The sequence below is a fragment of the Protobothrops mucrosquamatus genome, unplaced genomic scaffold, assembly GCF_001527695.2.
Source record: "Protobothrops mucrosquamatus isolate PMUCROS unplaced genomic scaffold, P.Mucros_1.0 scaffold_154, whole genome shotgun sequence".
NCBI lineage: Eukaryota > Metazoa > Chordata > Lepidosauria > Squamata > Viperidae > Protobothrops > Protobothrops mucrosquamatus.
In genome coordinates, this window is record NW_015386230.1 from 1,288,464 (window position 1) to 1,300,746 (window position 12,283).

The 12,283-nt window shown below is 36.6% G+C and overlaps 1 protein-coding gene across 1 annotated transcript in view; it reads right to left on the reverse strand.

Annotated features, from left to right (window-relative positions):
• The window catches only part of LOC107291248 (B-cell lymphoma/leukemia 11B-like), an 86,014-nt gene that overhangs the window by 35,075 nt on the left and 38,656 nt on the right, over positions 1 to 12,283 (reverse strand). The window lies entirely within an intron of this gene.

Here is a 12,283-nt window from a genome sequence, read left to right on the forward strand (position 1 = left end):
ACTGGAAAAGGTATCTTGATTATCTAGTCCTTTGGCATCCAATCAACAGGACTTAGCCTAGTGATATACCATTAAATAATACATTATCTATAACCACTGATCCTGGATTGCTTTGTGCCTTTTATTTTTCTAATCTCCACCCTTTGGTGATAATCATGCAAGTAGCAGTACGAGAAGATAACATCTGTGTACGTAGGCTTCCAGTTGCAGAGGGACTTGGTAAATCCTCAAAAGTTCATGAGCCATTAAATCTTGGTAAATCCTCAAAAGTTCATGCCCCCATTTTACAACAGTTCTTGCCATAGTTGTTAAGTAAGTCACTGAAGTTGAAAATTAGTAACACATCTGGCTTCCCGATTGATTTTGCTTGTTAAAAGGTTGCAAAAGGTGATCACATGACCCATGGGACACTGCAACCGTAATAAATATGAGTCAATTGCCAGGCATCTGAATTTTGATCACATGATCATAGGGATGCTAGAAAAGTTGTAAGTGTGAAAAAAGTCACTTTTTTCAGTGCCATTGTAACTTTGAATGGTCACTAAATGAACAGTTGTAAGTCGAGGACTACCTACACTCTGCCTCATCACTGAGTTAAGTTTATATACAATTGTCCCATGTTATTTTATGCAGAACATATCCTGTATTTTTGTCTGTAGTGACAAAATTTACCTAGAAAGAGTTCTTACTTCTATCATGATGTCATGGTTTCACTCATAATTAAAGTTCCCACAAACATGGCAAATTTAAATCCTGATCTCCACCTTCTTTTCCACATTATCTACATAATCATAATTACGCCCTTTGGGTGATTATCAAACTCCATCTCTTTCTCAATTTTCCCATATTACTTCCTGTAATTCATGGATACAATTCTCATACATTTGGTTTCAACATTTTGGCCAACATTTCAGCTTCTGCAATCACCTAAAATATACTACTGAGCCACTGCCAGTAGTATATTGTGAGAGAAGCACTGTAGCCACAGTCAATATAGAATTGTATCTGATTTCCACAAAGTCCATCTACCAAACAGAATAACATAGATACATGTACAAATAAATTATGTGTCTCTTCATTATTTATTCTATTTTATCCCAATTGTCAATTACTCTCCTTCAAAGTAGCTCATATCAACTAAAGAACAGAGTTAGAAATGAAGAGAATGCTCATTTAACAAGAGGGAGACGAGCAACTTGCCAGAATACATAATGACTTTCAAGATCACCAAAGCTTACTTAGAGATTCATGACCAATTATATAGTAAAAACCTGCCTACTTCTGTACGTAGGAGATGCATATTGTCCTCTTGACATGGACAAAAGAAATAGATGAGACTAACTTCATGACAGAAACATGGGAACATGGCAAAAACAATACCAATGTTTTGAAAAATGCACAAATTTACATGAGATAGTGTGGTACTTACTAATACAACTACAACTAACTCACAATGTCCCAGTAGACAGCAGAAAGAAAGTGAAAAATTAAGAAGCATATGTATGCTTTGGGGAAAAAAACATTTTTAAGAAAGGAAAGGCCTTAATTCAGAGCCTTGCTACAACTCAACCTGATTATGATTCTGAGTCCGATTATAGATCTTTTGGCTTTTTATTTTCTGAAATCAATCAACAAACAGTTGCCAGAATTCAAAGAGATTTAGAGAGCAAAAACCGCAATGTTTTTCTCCCCAATGAATGAATGGAAAAAGGAAATGCATAATCAGTGGGATCACACAATATGCTAATACACACTTTAGCTATGGCTTGTTGAATCAAATACGGTTTATTGAATAAGCAATGATTTGTTGGGATCTTTTCCAGTGCTAGGTCAACAGCATGGTTTACAAAGAAATTACTGGATTCATTCAACCAAACCTAATCTATAATTTGCTCATATAGTCCCACTTACCTAGTCCATTTTTTTGCACATTCCAGATTTTGCACAATAGATCCTTGCAGCAAGTCCTCTTCCCTGAATATCTTGTTGCTTTATATATTTTAGCCCACATGACTTATTGCTTTTTTTTGCTATATTATTATATTAACCAGAGCAATGATAATAAAATTGAAGGTTTTTGCTTTATGCACATGGATCCATATCATCCTGTAACCATGCCCATGACAGAAAGCTTATTTACAGTGCCTACCAGGAGGATCCCAGAACTGCTTTCTGGAAGTTGCTGGAAGAGTGAGGGCAGAGCTAGTAAAAATGGAAGCCATATCTCCAACTGGCATCAAAGGCTGGGATCAACACATAAGTAGAGCACTGCTTACAGCTGTAAGACAAAAGACCATAAAGTCTCGTTCTTCAGAGAAAATATTTCTGACAACATGCTTAGTTGCTGCCCCCTATGGAAGCACCAAGGAAGACAGCAATTTTAAAGATATTTTTTGTTATGTGATGGCACTCAACATCTCAGCAATCTGTTCAACCACCTTGAAATATAGATCAGAATTGTTAGCCCTGTACTACAGAAAAGCCACTTGACAATGAGGTGCTAACTGACCACTGATTCTGGGATCACAATGCAAATTAAGGGACAACAGTATGAGGCACTATGACAATGATATTGTAGTCATATTACAGATTAAAAAATTATATTGCAGATTATGAGGCAGTTAAGTATGACAATCGTATTGTAGTCACATTGCAGATTTTAAAAAATCAGGCATGGGCTGATAAGGTATCAGCTGATAAAGTGATAATGCAGACCTAAAAGAAAATGTTAAGAATCACACTATGATGTAAAACTTACTTCCTGCAGTAAATGTTGAAAGAAGTTTAAAAGATGCTCTTCTAAAACCTTTATTTTACAGGGTCTATTAAAACTCCTCAACACTATTTACTTGGGGATAAAATAAATATTGCGTCCTCCTTCTTGTGAATTCTACTATACTACAGCTAAGCTAGATGATTTACATCTATAACTGAAACCAAGGAAGTACTAAATTGCCCAGAATGATGAATTATAGAAACGTAAGTGAATTCCAAATTCTCCTAATACTTCACAATTCTGACAAGATTTGAGTCTGAAAGTCCCCAATACTGTACATAACTAATAGTATTGCCAGTACTGACATTTGGTTCCACATTCCTCCAATCAAAGCCTTGCCTCAGTTTGTCTATTTTATTAGCTGTTTCTGGTTTGTCTCGGTAACAGCCAACACAATCATTTTGCTGCCTGAGGACTAAGCCAGTTTTTTCACAGGCAAACAACTGCAGGGCTGAATAAGCAGATAATAGGACATGATGTTGCATAACCTATTCCTAACTTTATTACCATGATTACTACGTTGATTATCTTTTCCACAGATATGTTCTTTTAGCAAATTCTTGGCCAACATAATCAAGTTAAAACAAAGGAATCTAGGGAAGCACCCAAAAAATGGAACATCTTCCTGGGATTAATCCCAAAGGATAATGTTCCTATTTTTTAATGTCATTTTTACTACTTTGTGCTAATTTATTCTTTGCGCATCAAAGCTAGCATTTTAGAATACATATTTAAATTCAATTATTCAGCCGAACATAAGATCTGTGATGCTTGAAATCTTGGCCACTCACCAGCAAAAAGTAATCCAATAAAAAGGTGTCACCTTGCCTGCTTTTGGCTGCCTTTTGCTTTTAAGCAGACAAACTGTACTTTCATCCTCCCCTTTCTTGTTAAAGATGTACAACCTTTCAGAACAATGAAGAAGTCATAGGAAATCAATTGATTTTCATAGATACTCTAAAGATGGTATACTTATGAAATAACAAGAGCAGTAACAGCAACAAAGCAATGAACCTAAAAGTAAGCTAAAGCGAGAAATGCTATGAGCATAGCTGTCCGCTACACTCTCCTGTCCTGCTGTATTCAAAACAACTTTTTAAGCAAGCAGGAGGAATGCGGTCACTTCTGTTATAGACTAAATTTGAACAAAACAAACCTTAAGTATCCTTTAAAACAGCCAGGCAAGTACGTTAAAGTCAATGAAACAGATCTACCTTGCAAATATATGTTATTTTGATAACTGTGACATTCATCAAAAGACACTACCATATCAGGGCTCTGTGACAGTTTAAAAACAGTTCTGGATCTCTGTTATCACATGTAAGAAAAAAAGTGCTCAAGAATGGAGCAAAACTATTTCTTGCTTAGCTAGAGCACATTACAAGTTATCACGAGACTATTTAGAGTAGATTTCTTTTATTTTCTGTGTGGTGCTTCTGGGTAAAATTCTACTGGTGGGAATTTCAGCATCACTGGGCATCATTCAGCTCCTGGCATCAGGTTCTTCAAAATGAAAGGGGGTATAGAAACTACTATGAAATCTAAACTGAGATTTAGAGAGTGAATTTTCATTTATGTACTCACTGGATGATTGTCAAAAGATCATAATTTCTCAGCCTCAGTTCCTTTATCAGAAAAATGAAACCAATGCATATAGTGAAATTATAAATAATTCTTATTGCTATCATCACTTTGTGATAAGGACATAAATAGCATGTTCTTGAACTGGCTAGGAAATTTCAAGTAAATCTCTGCATTTAAAAAAAATAACAACAGACTTGGGAAATATAGCACACAGATGATATCTACAAAGGCTAAAATCTATGCAGAAAATATTGCAAAAGCCCTAGCAGGTTTTTGTTCCTTTTAAATGTTTCATTAAGATAATTTTATTAGCTAGACAGCTTTACCCAGATAGCAAACACAGTAAAACAAAATCTTCTACAGAGTGAAGATTTTGAAAAAATAAAATAAGTAAAACTTTTTAAACTACTAGCTTATATCTGATATTTGCCATTTGCACATCATAACAACCATCAACTAAAATTGAAAAGTATACTATAGATGTTAATTTAATATTATTTTCTAGCTTTAGACATTATATGAACAGAGTTTTGTGATCTTTAGCTGTATTTACTGACATTCAAAGGCAGATTCTATCTTGTTAGTTTGTTATAAACGGGACCTTGGGGATTCAATATAGTTTGGCTTTGGCAGCTGCAAAAAGCTTTTTTTTCTTCTCCAGATGTTTTTCTTTGACGCTTGAAAATTATAAAAAAGGAGAAAGAGAAGAAGTTTTTTTCTCAAATCTTTAAGATAAGGAACACAATCCAATAAGAACATTTTTCATTCACAGCTTGCACAATGAGTATCTTTGGTCGATTATGGTCATCAAACTTAAATTGGCCTCTTATTTTTTTTTAAGTGTAGTTTTTCTTCAAGCTTGCCATTTGTGTGCATATTTTAAAAGTTACAAGACAAACAGATGCAGAAGAGACCTGTAATTATAAAACATGGTTTAAAAAAATTAAAAACACATAGTATCTTGTTCTCTTTTAGTTTAAAATATATTCTGTCTGGTCTAGACCTGTTACTGCATACCTCAGAACATTAACACACTTCCGACTCCATAGTTGAGAGGGTGTCATTTCAAAAGATAAACTCTGAATCTGCTATAGGCAAACACTGCACATTTTTTATTTCCGGAGTAACAGCTTGAGAGAAATGTTTAAACAAGAATTTAAGAAATAGTTATTCTTTCTTTTTCTGCTTCTCGGTGTACTCTTTGAGTTCTTTAACTATTTAAAAGTTGAGGAAGAACAATTGTGACAGGGAGCGAAAGGATAATAAAGACCCACAGCAAAGTATTTACATGTTTTTTTTATTTCTGATTAATACAAAGGAAATATTGTAATGAAAAGCAGTTCTAATATAAAGTCAATTGTCCCGATCATTTGTTTCTCTGAGAAACAAATCTGTGAGAATCTTTAGGACTTAATTTCATCACCATATTATAAAACTTTAGGGTTTTTTTAACAACTCATTATTTCTCTTCAATGTGCTTTAACAATTCACAGATGGTCTTTCTTCAATTTTTTCTGAATTTGGGTCAGAGGTGGTCAACTATTTGAAGCTAAATTGGCCAAATAAAGATAAGATGCCAAAACTTTCTTCTGTACAATAAGCTTTTAAATTTGATATTTAGAAGTGTGAGGGCAATGAAATGTTTATTAACTTTTAAAAGTTCTTTCCTTATTCGCTTTTTAAACTACATATAATCAGGCTATCATAGAAAATATACTAGCATTCAGAAATAGTATCTATATTTGATATTTAAGATCACCTTTCTTAAATATAGTATTTGGGTGCTTTTTATAAGTGCATTTAGACTGTAACAATTCATTTATACTTGAACATTGTGTTTAAATCATGGCGGTGCAACTTGAACTCTCATTTTCATCCCTGCTGCAGTTAATCCAATTTGATATTTCAGTCTATAGTGATCAATCATAGCTCCTGGCTATACACCTAGAAATCACACTTCATAATTTCCAGATTTAATTCAACAAAATAATTAAGTTGGTAGAGAAGAGTATACTATTGTTATTGAGGATGCTTTTTCACATACACCAAAATGCAAAACAGCTACTGAGGTATCTGTATTACATTGTAACAACTACGCTTTTTAATTTCATTTCAAAACTATTTTTCCTCCTCTTTTGCTTTCACATTTACAAACATCTTCCATCCATTAATTTATTTTCATTTTATTCAATTTGTGATTATTGATATAAATGAAATCAGGGACCTTCTAATGTAAAGACAGGAGTAGGTGAAAATCTGAGCCATTGGTACAGATGTAAATATTCCAAGAATTCTAAACTGGTGGGGAAAAAGGTGGAGGCTAATCTGAAAAAAATTGAAAATTTTTGTGGACAAATATATAGACCACTAATTTGCACACATTTTACAAACGGCAATGAATAAATAAATACTACCAAAGCCATTTTAAATCTAGGGGAGAACAGGAACAGATGACTAACTTGTAGAATTGAAAAAGAAAGTTCATGAGCAAAGAGAATATTTCATTGTCTCCTGGAGAAAAAAAAGTGAATTTTTGTCTTTGCATTTGAAAATTACATTACATAGATCAGGGATGCTAGTGGTCTAGCATAACTGTAGAGCCCTTTTACATAAAAGTGTTCCTATAACATAGCTCTTAGGAGCTGTTTTGCATAGCAACAGATAAACATATGCAGGGTTTTAAAATATGAGAAAATATTTCATAATCTATTTATAAAGTTTTTCGGGAGGGAAAAAAAACAAATAAAACTGCCCCCTGAAAATTGGTAGCCTCATTTTTTTCTCATATACCGAGTCACAGAATATATTTTCACAAAGGGAACTTCTAGCACTTTTTCACAGATCACATTGTAGACCCAAAATGATTAACACCTCTAACTCAATTTCTAAAGAGATTTGTAATCACATTGTTTCACTTCTTTGGAGCTGAGACTAGTCTTGGCTTGCCCTAATTCAAGAGCCATCTTTCTAACTTCCTGGTCCCAGTTGGAATTCCCTGATAGAATGCCACCTCCCTTTAGCAAAATTCATCCTTTACATCAACCAGGAGGCATCAACCTTCAAAGATGCTATCAATTCATATTAAGCTATAATGAATACATACATTATTACATGCTATAAATATTATATGGATGCAAACTCTTATCATGTCTTGTTTCACTTAATCCATCTGAGTAACCTTATTTACACAGTGAAAGGGGCAAAACAAAACAAAACAAAAAACAGAATATAGAATAACCTGGATGTAGATTTATCTTTGATTTCTAAATGCAGATGACTTTTATCCTCAGCTAGCACATATTCAATTTACATCTCTTCAAAGTGAATGTAAGGTGACGAATTCTGCTAAGCACGTTAATTATTGAGCAAAGTCCAGCCATGCATATCAACGCTTTGCTACAGTAAAAGATCCTGTAATTTCTTCCCTTGTTCTGTTCCTTCCACAGGTTGAAAAAGGCTGGAAGTAGCCAGACTTCCCAGAGTGTGGCTGAAAGAAGCTGTTTTGTTCCATTAAATGCCTGAAAGGAAATTCAGAGGCCGACGCTCGCTGGAAGATGCTAAAGCCGAAACTGAAAATTCCAAACACTGTAAAAAGTATCAAGCAAAGCAAAGAATGCATTTTAAAGACTTCAGCCCTCATGTGGCTGGAAAGGGAAAGAAAAGGGAAGAAACTGTTGTTGTTAGGTAAGGGAGCCGAGAGAGGCATCTTGACAAGGAAATCAGAGAACAGAAATAGTGGCAGTGGGAAATGTTGCTTCTTAGCAAAGAAGGGAGCGTGGTGGCTTGAAGACAGAGGTGAGCAAACCAGCTGGACTGCTTGCAGCATTAATCAGTAACAAAGAGGCCAGATTCGCTGGCAGGCTTCAGCCCTTGAACCTGGACTCTGCTCTACACATTTCAACTTAGAATGGTTCCCTTCTTGTTGAAAGACAGGCTGGCACCAAGCCAAGCCTAGCCACCTCCACCACATAGAAGGGTGGGGGGATGGAATAAGAAACTTTTGTGGTTCCCTTCAATTTCAAGATGCCATTTGTTTTTAACAAGCTAATAACAGGGCCTCTTCACCCAACAGTAGGCAGCCAGGTGAAAATTAATTGAGAAGGGAGGGGAGAAAATAAACCACTTGAAATACAGAATGAAACAATTCAAGGGCTGTTTTCATTCCCTTTATGTCCTGTAGCCTGGACTTTGTCTGTATAGAGTAAGCAGCAGCTCTGGCGTCTAAGGTTTCAGACCCCACCTCCTCCAGCCAAGAGTTCAAGCCTACAAGTTTACAGCATTGGGCTCCAGAATGACACTGAAAATAATAATAAACATCTTTTTAAAAGGAGAGCAAGGCGTTTTGAAGACCTGCTTGTATTTGCTTCCTTCTTTGCGTCCTCTATCCCTTTTATGTGGTCACTTAGGAAAAGAAATAAACAATGGCTGCAAATCCAGATGAGTTATTACTTCATAAACAATCTTTATATACTGGCCCAGAATTCCGGTATGTTCTTCAATCACCACCAGTGTAAAATAAATTTCAATATCTCTCAGAAGAATAAGAATATTATAAATATTGTGGGGAAAATAGAAAAAATAATGTTAAAGGAACCTCTCTCTCAAAGCAGAAGACTCTATTTATACATTCATCTTTGTAAGTTTCTGAATGTTTAAATACAATAAACTGAGTGCAATCCTTCCTCTCATGGATAACTACAGGCATTCTGTGTTTGTGCACATGATTCACCCCGTTCTTCAAAAGGGAAGAAACACTGCATGGTTGTGGCATTCATTCAACCTGGTATCTAGATGAGTGAGTACAGAAGGGGCAGACTAACATTAAGCATTCTCTTCATTAAAAGCTGATTAAAATAGGATTTAGGCTTAGAAATACATAGGCTAAATCCTATTCCAGAGTTGTGTGTAGATAGTGTAGATTATGATCAGATTGGTTTAATATGATTAGATTATGATTAGATACCAGAGACTAACTAGGTTTTAAACCACAAAGCTTCAAATTATTTATAAATAACAACATATTATAGGCTCTATGGTAAAAAAAAAATCCTGATACGCTGCTTCTTCCCTTTTGTGTGTAGGATATATCATATAACCTACACATGGAGATATATATTCATATACATATGCATGCATATACATAAACTCTCACAAATCTGCCTTTAAGGCTTTTTTAAATATTCCAAATGTATTATCTCAGACAAGATTGCATTAACTCAATCACACTGAATCACAAACACTAGTTCTTTTCCGTGAAGTATTCAGTCACACCTATCCATGCAAGTACACCCAAAGTTATGGTGGCAAAACATCAGTAGCACCTTTTGTGACTATAATTTGTTAATTGAAAAAGATGCTACCAGACTCCTGATTTCTTTGCCACCATAGACTAATGCATCAGAGCTAGCAAAAGCTCCTGGCTATCGTTACAACCCAGTGGAAAACATGTCTGTCAGTGTACAGTACTACAAGATTAGAGTACAGTACCTCGCAGAAGACTGTGTAATGATTTCTAATATTTAAAAAACAGATACAGAATTATTAACAATCAACCTTATTATGATGATCAGCCCCGTGAACAGACCTTCCCAAGCTATCAACAAATTTTCCAAATGAAAACTGAAAAGGAATAGTCTGAAAGAAGAGTGTGTATAAAGGGTGGAAAAGTGGGAGGGAGGAGGTGGGAGGGAGCTGTCAAAGTGGAAAGAAAGAAGGCAAAGCATCTATTCAACAACTAGGCATGCTGACCAAGGTCAGCTGGGGAGACATGGCCCCTCTAGCAGCTGCACAATTATGCCTAAATTATGCAAGGCAGTGAAATTCCAAAGATTGGAGACTGGTCCACCCAGACAAGAAGACACAGGCGTATGGGACAGCAAAAGGGAGATGCTGAATGATTTTAATTGCTTTACCAATTTCTAAAGGCTAGATTAAGATGTGCCATGCAGTTTTGCTAATATAAAGGCAGATAAAAGATCCTAATGAGAGGGGGGGAAGGAGGGGCTTAAATTGCTATGCAGTAGCCATGATCAAAAGGTTAAAAAAAAAATCACAAAAAAATCACAGCACAATCAACAGAGACAGGACGGCCCCAGCCTTTTTCTCCCCCTAGATATAGGCATGCATGCAAGCATAGCTTAATTAGTTTAACTTATCCAATTTTCAAGTAAAAGAAGAATACAGCATGTTGTTTATGTATGTTTTTAAACAGATTTGTGTTCTCTGCACATGATGCTTCTAACACGGGTAAGGTTTTCTTTAATCTATCCTGCTTTCTTGAGTAAGCAAATTTCCTCTTTCTTGCTCATACAAATCCAATCGTAAATTCATTTTAAGATATTAGCAAATATCAAGAAGCTGTCATGTCAGGGGATATTCCAGTTGATCGTTTTTTTAACACATATGCATGCCTGTATATGCACACGTGCATATGCATACACCACACAGATGGTAGAGCATGAATGAACCACTGAGGAGGGAAGAAAGACAAAAAGAAGCAGCTGCTTTAAACACAGCACTGATTCACCCCACTTGTTGAGGGAAAGCTTTGCTCTGCCCCTTCCATCACCGTCTCCCACTCTTAGATAGTGGCAAATGCACTTTATTGCTGCTGCTGTGGTTGCAATTCCAGGCATTTATTCCAGTTAAGGGGTTAACAATTCATTTCCACTACTTCTCTCGAGAAAACCTACAATAAAAACATTGGCACACGAAAGCACTCTGACTGCCAGAATGCCACAGCGCAAGTGAAAAGTCCGTTTTGTTTTCATTACATCGCTGGGATTTCCGGCTCAGCTCCTTAGCTTAGATACTAAATCCCAAGATATCCCAATCTTTTTTTTTAAACAGACCCATGGATTTTCCTTTTGAGATTCCTGCAATTCACCAAATTTCTCTTTTTGTCAGTAGAAATGATGGGTTTTAGGATTCTCTTTTCAAGAAAAGGAAAAAAAGTGTCTGATGATAATAATTCATACACATGCACAAGATAACATTCTGCGAACCTGCAGTGAGCTCGGTCTCCTGAAAGTGTAATTTGGTTAAGAAATTTTACCTCTACCTTTAGGGCAGGGGTGTCAAACTCAATTTTACTGAGGGCCGCATCAGCATTGCGGTTGCCCGGGGGGGGGGGCAGAGTGGGTGCAGCCTACTGGGTGGGCGTGGATGGAGTGGGTGTGGCCTACTGGGTGGGCGTGGCCAGTTCTACATCATTCGCGTCAAGGGTGCCTATGGGGGCCTGGGCAGGAGTGGAACAGATCTGAGGGTCTCTGGCAGAAGGGGGTGGGACCGGGAAAAGTGCCAAGGCATGGTCTACCGGGGCAAATGCCAAGATGGCTACCACAAAATAGGCTCCCGGCTGGCCTGGGCCAGGTCAGGGCAGCGGGGGCCGTTCCCTCACTGTTTCCAGGATGGCTTCGTGGGCCACATGAAACCACTTCGTGGGCCGCATCCGGCCCCCGGGCCTTGTGTTTGACATGTCTGGTTTAGGGAAAGTCTCCCTTCCGCTCTTTGGATAGATTGCATGCTTTCAACTCCCACCCCTCATCACTGACACTTTCAAAATTCAAGGCTAAAATCAATGCCCTTCTCAGTAGAACCCTGAAACCTGAGATGTTCTTACGCAAATACAAATACATACACAAACCTGACAGAAAATATTCTGTAAATATGCTGTATAACTACTTGTTTGCTCTATGAGAGATAACTTAACTGTGCAAAAGGGGCAGGGCTTGAACTGTGGCCTAGTGGACACCATCTTGCAGATTTTGAACTCATCATGAAACCCCTGTTCCTTCCACAGGGCCAAGGAAAGAATGGGGCAAAGATTTTCAGACTCTTGTGTTTTTTTATTTTATATTTAATATCATGTTTGATTATTAATGGCCTATCTATGATTTTTTTTCAATTTTTTTAATAGCAGAA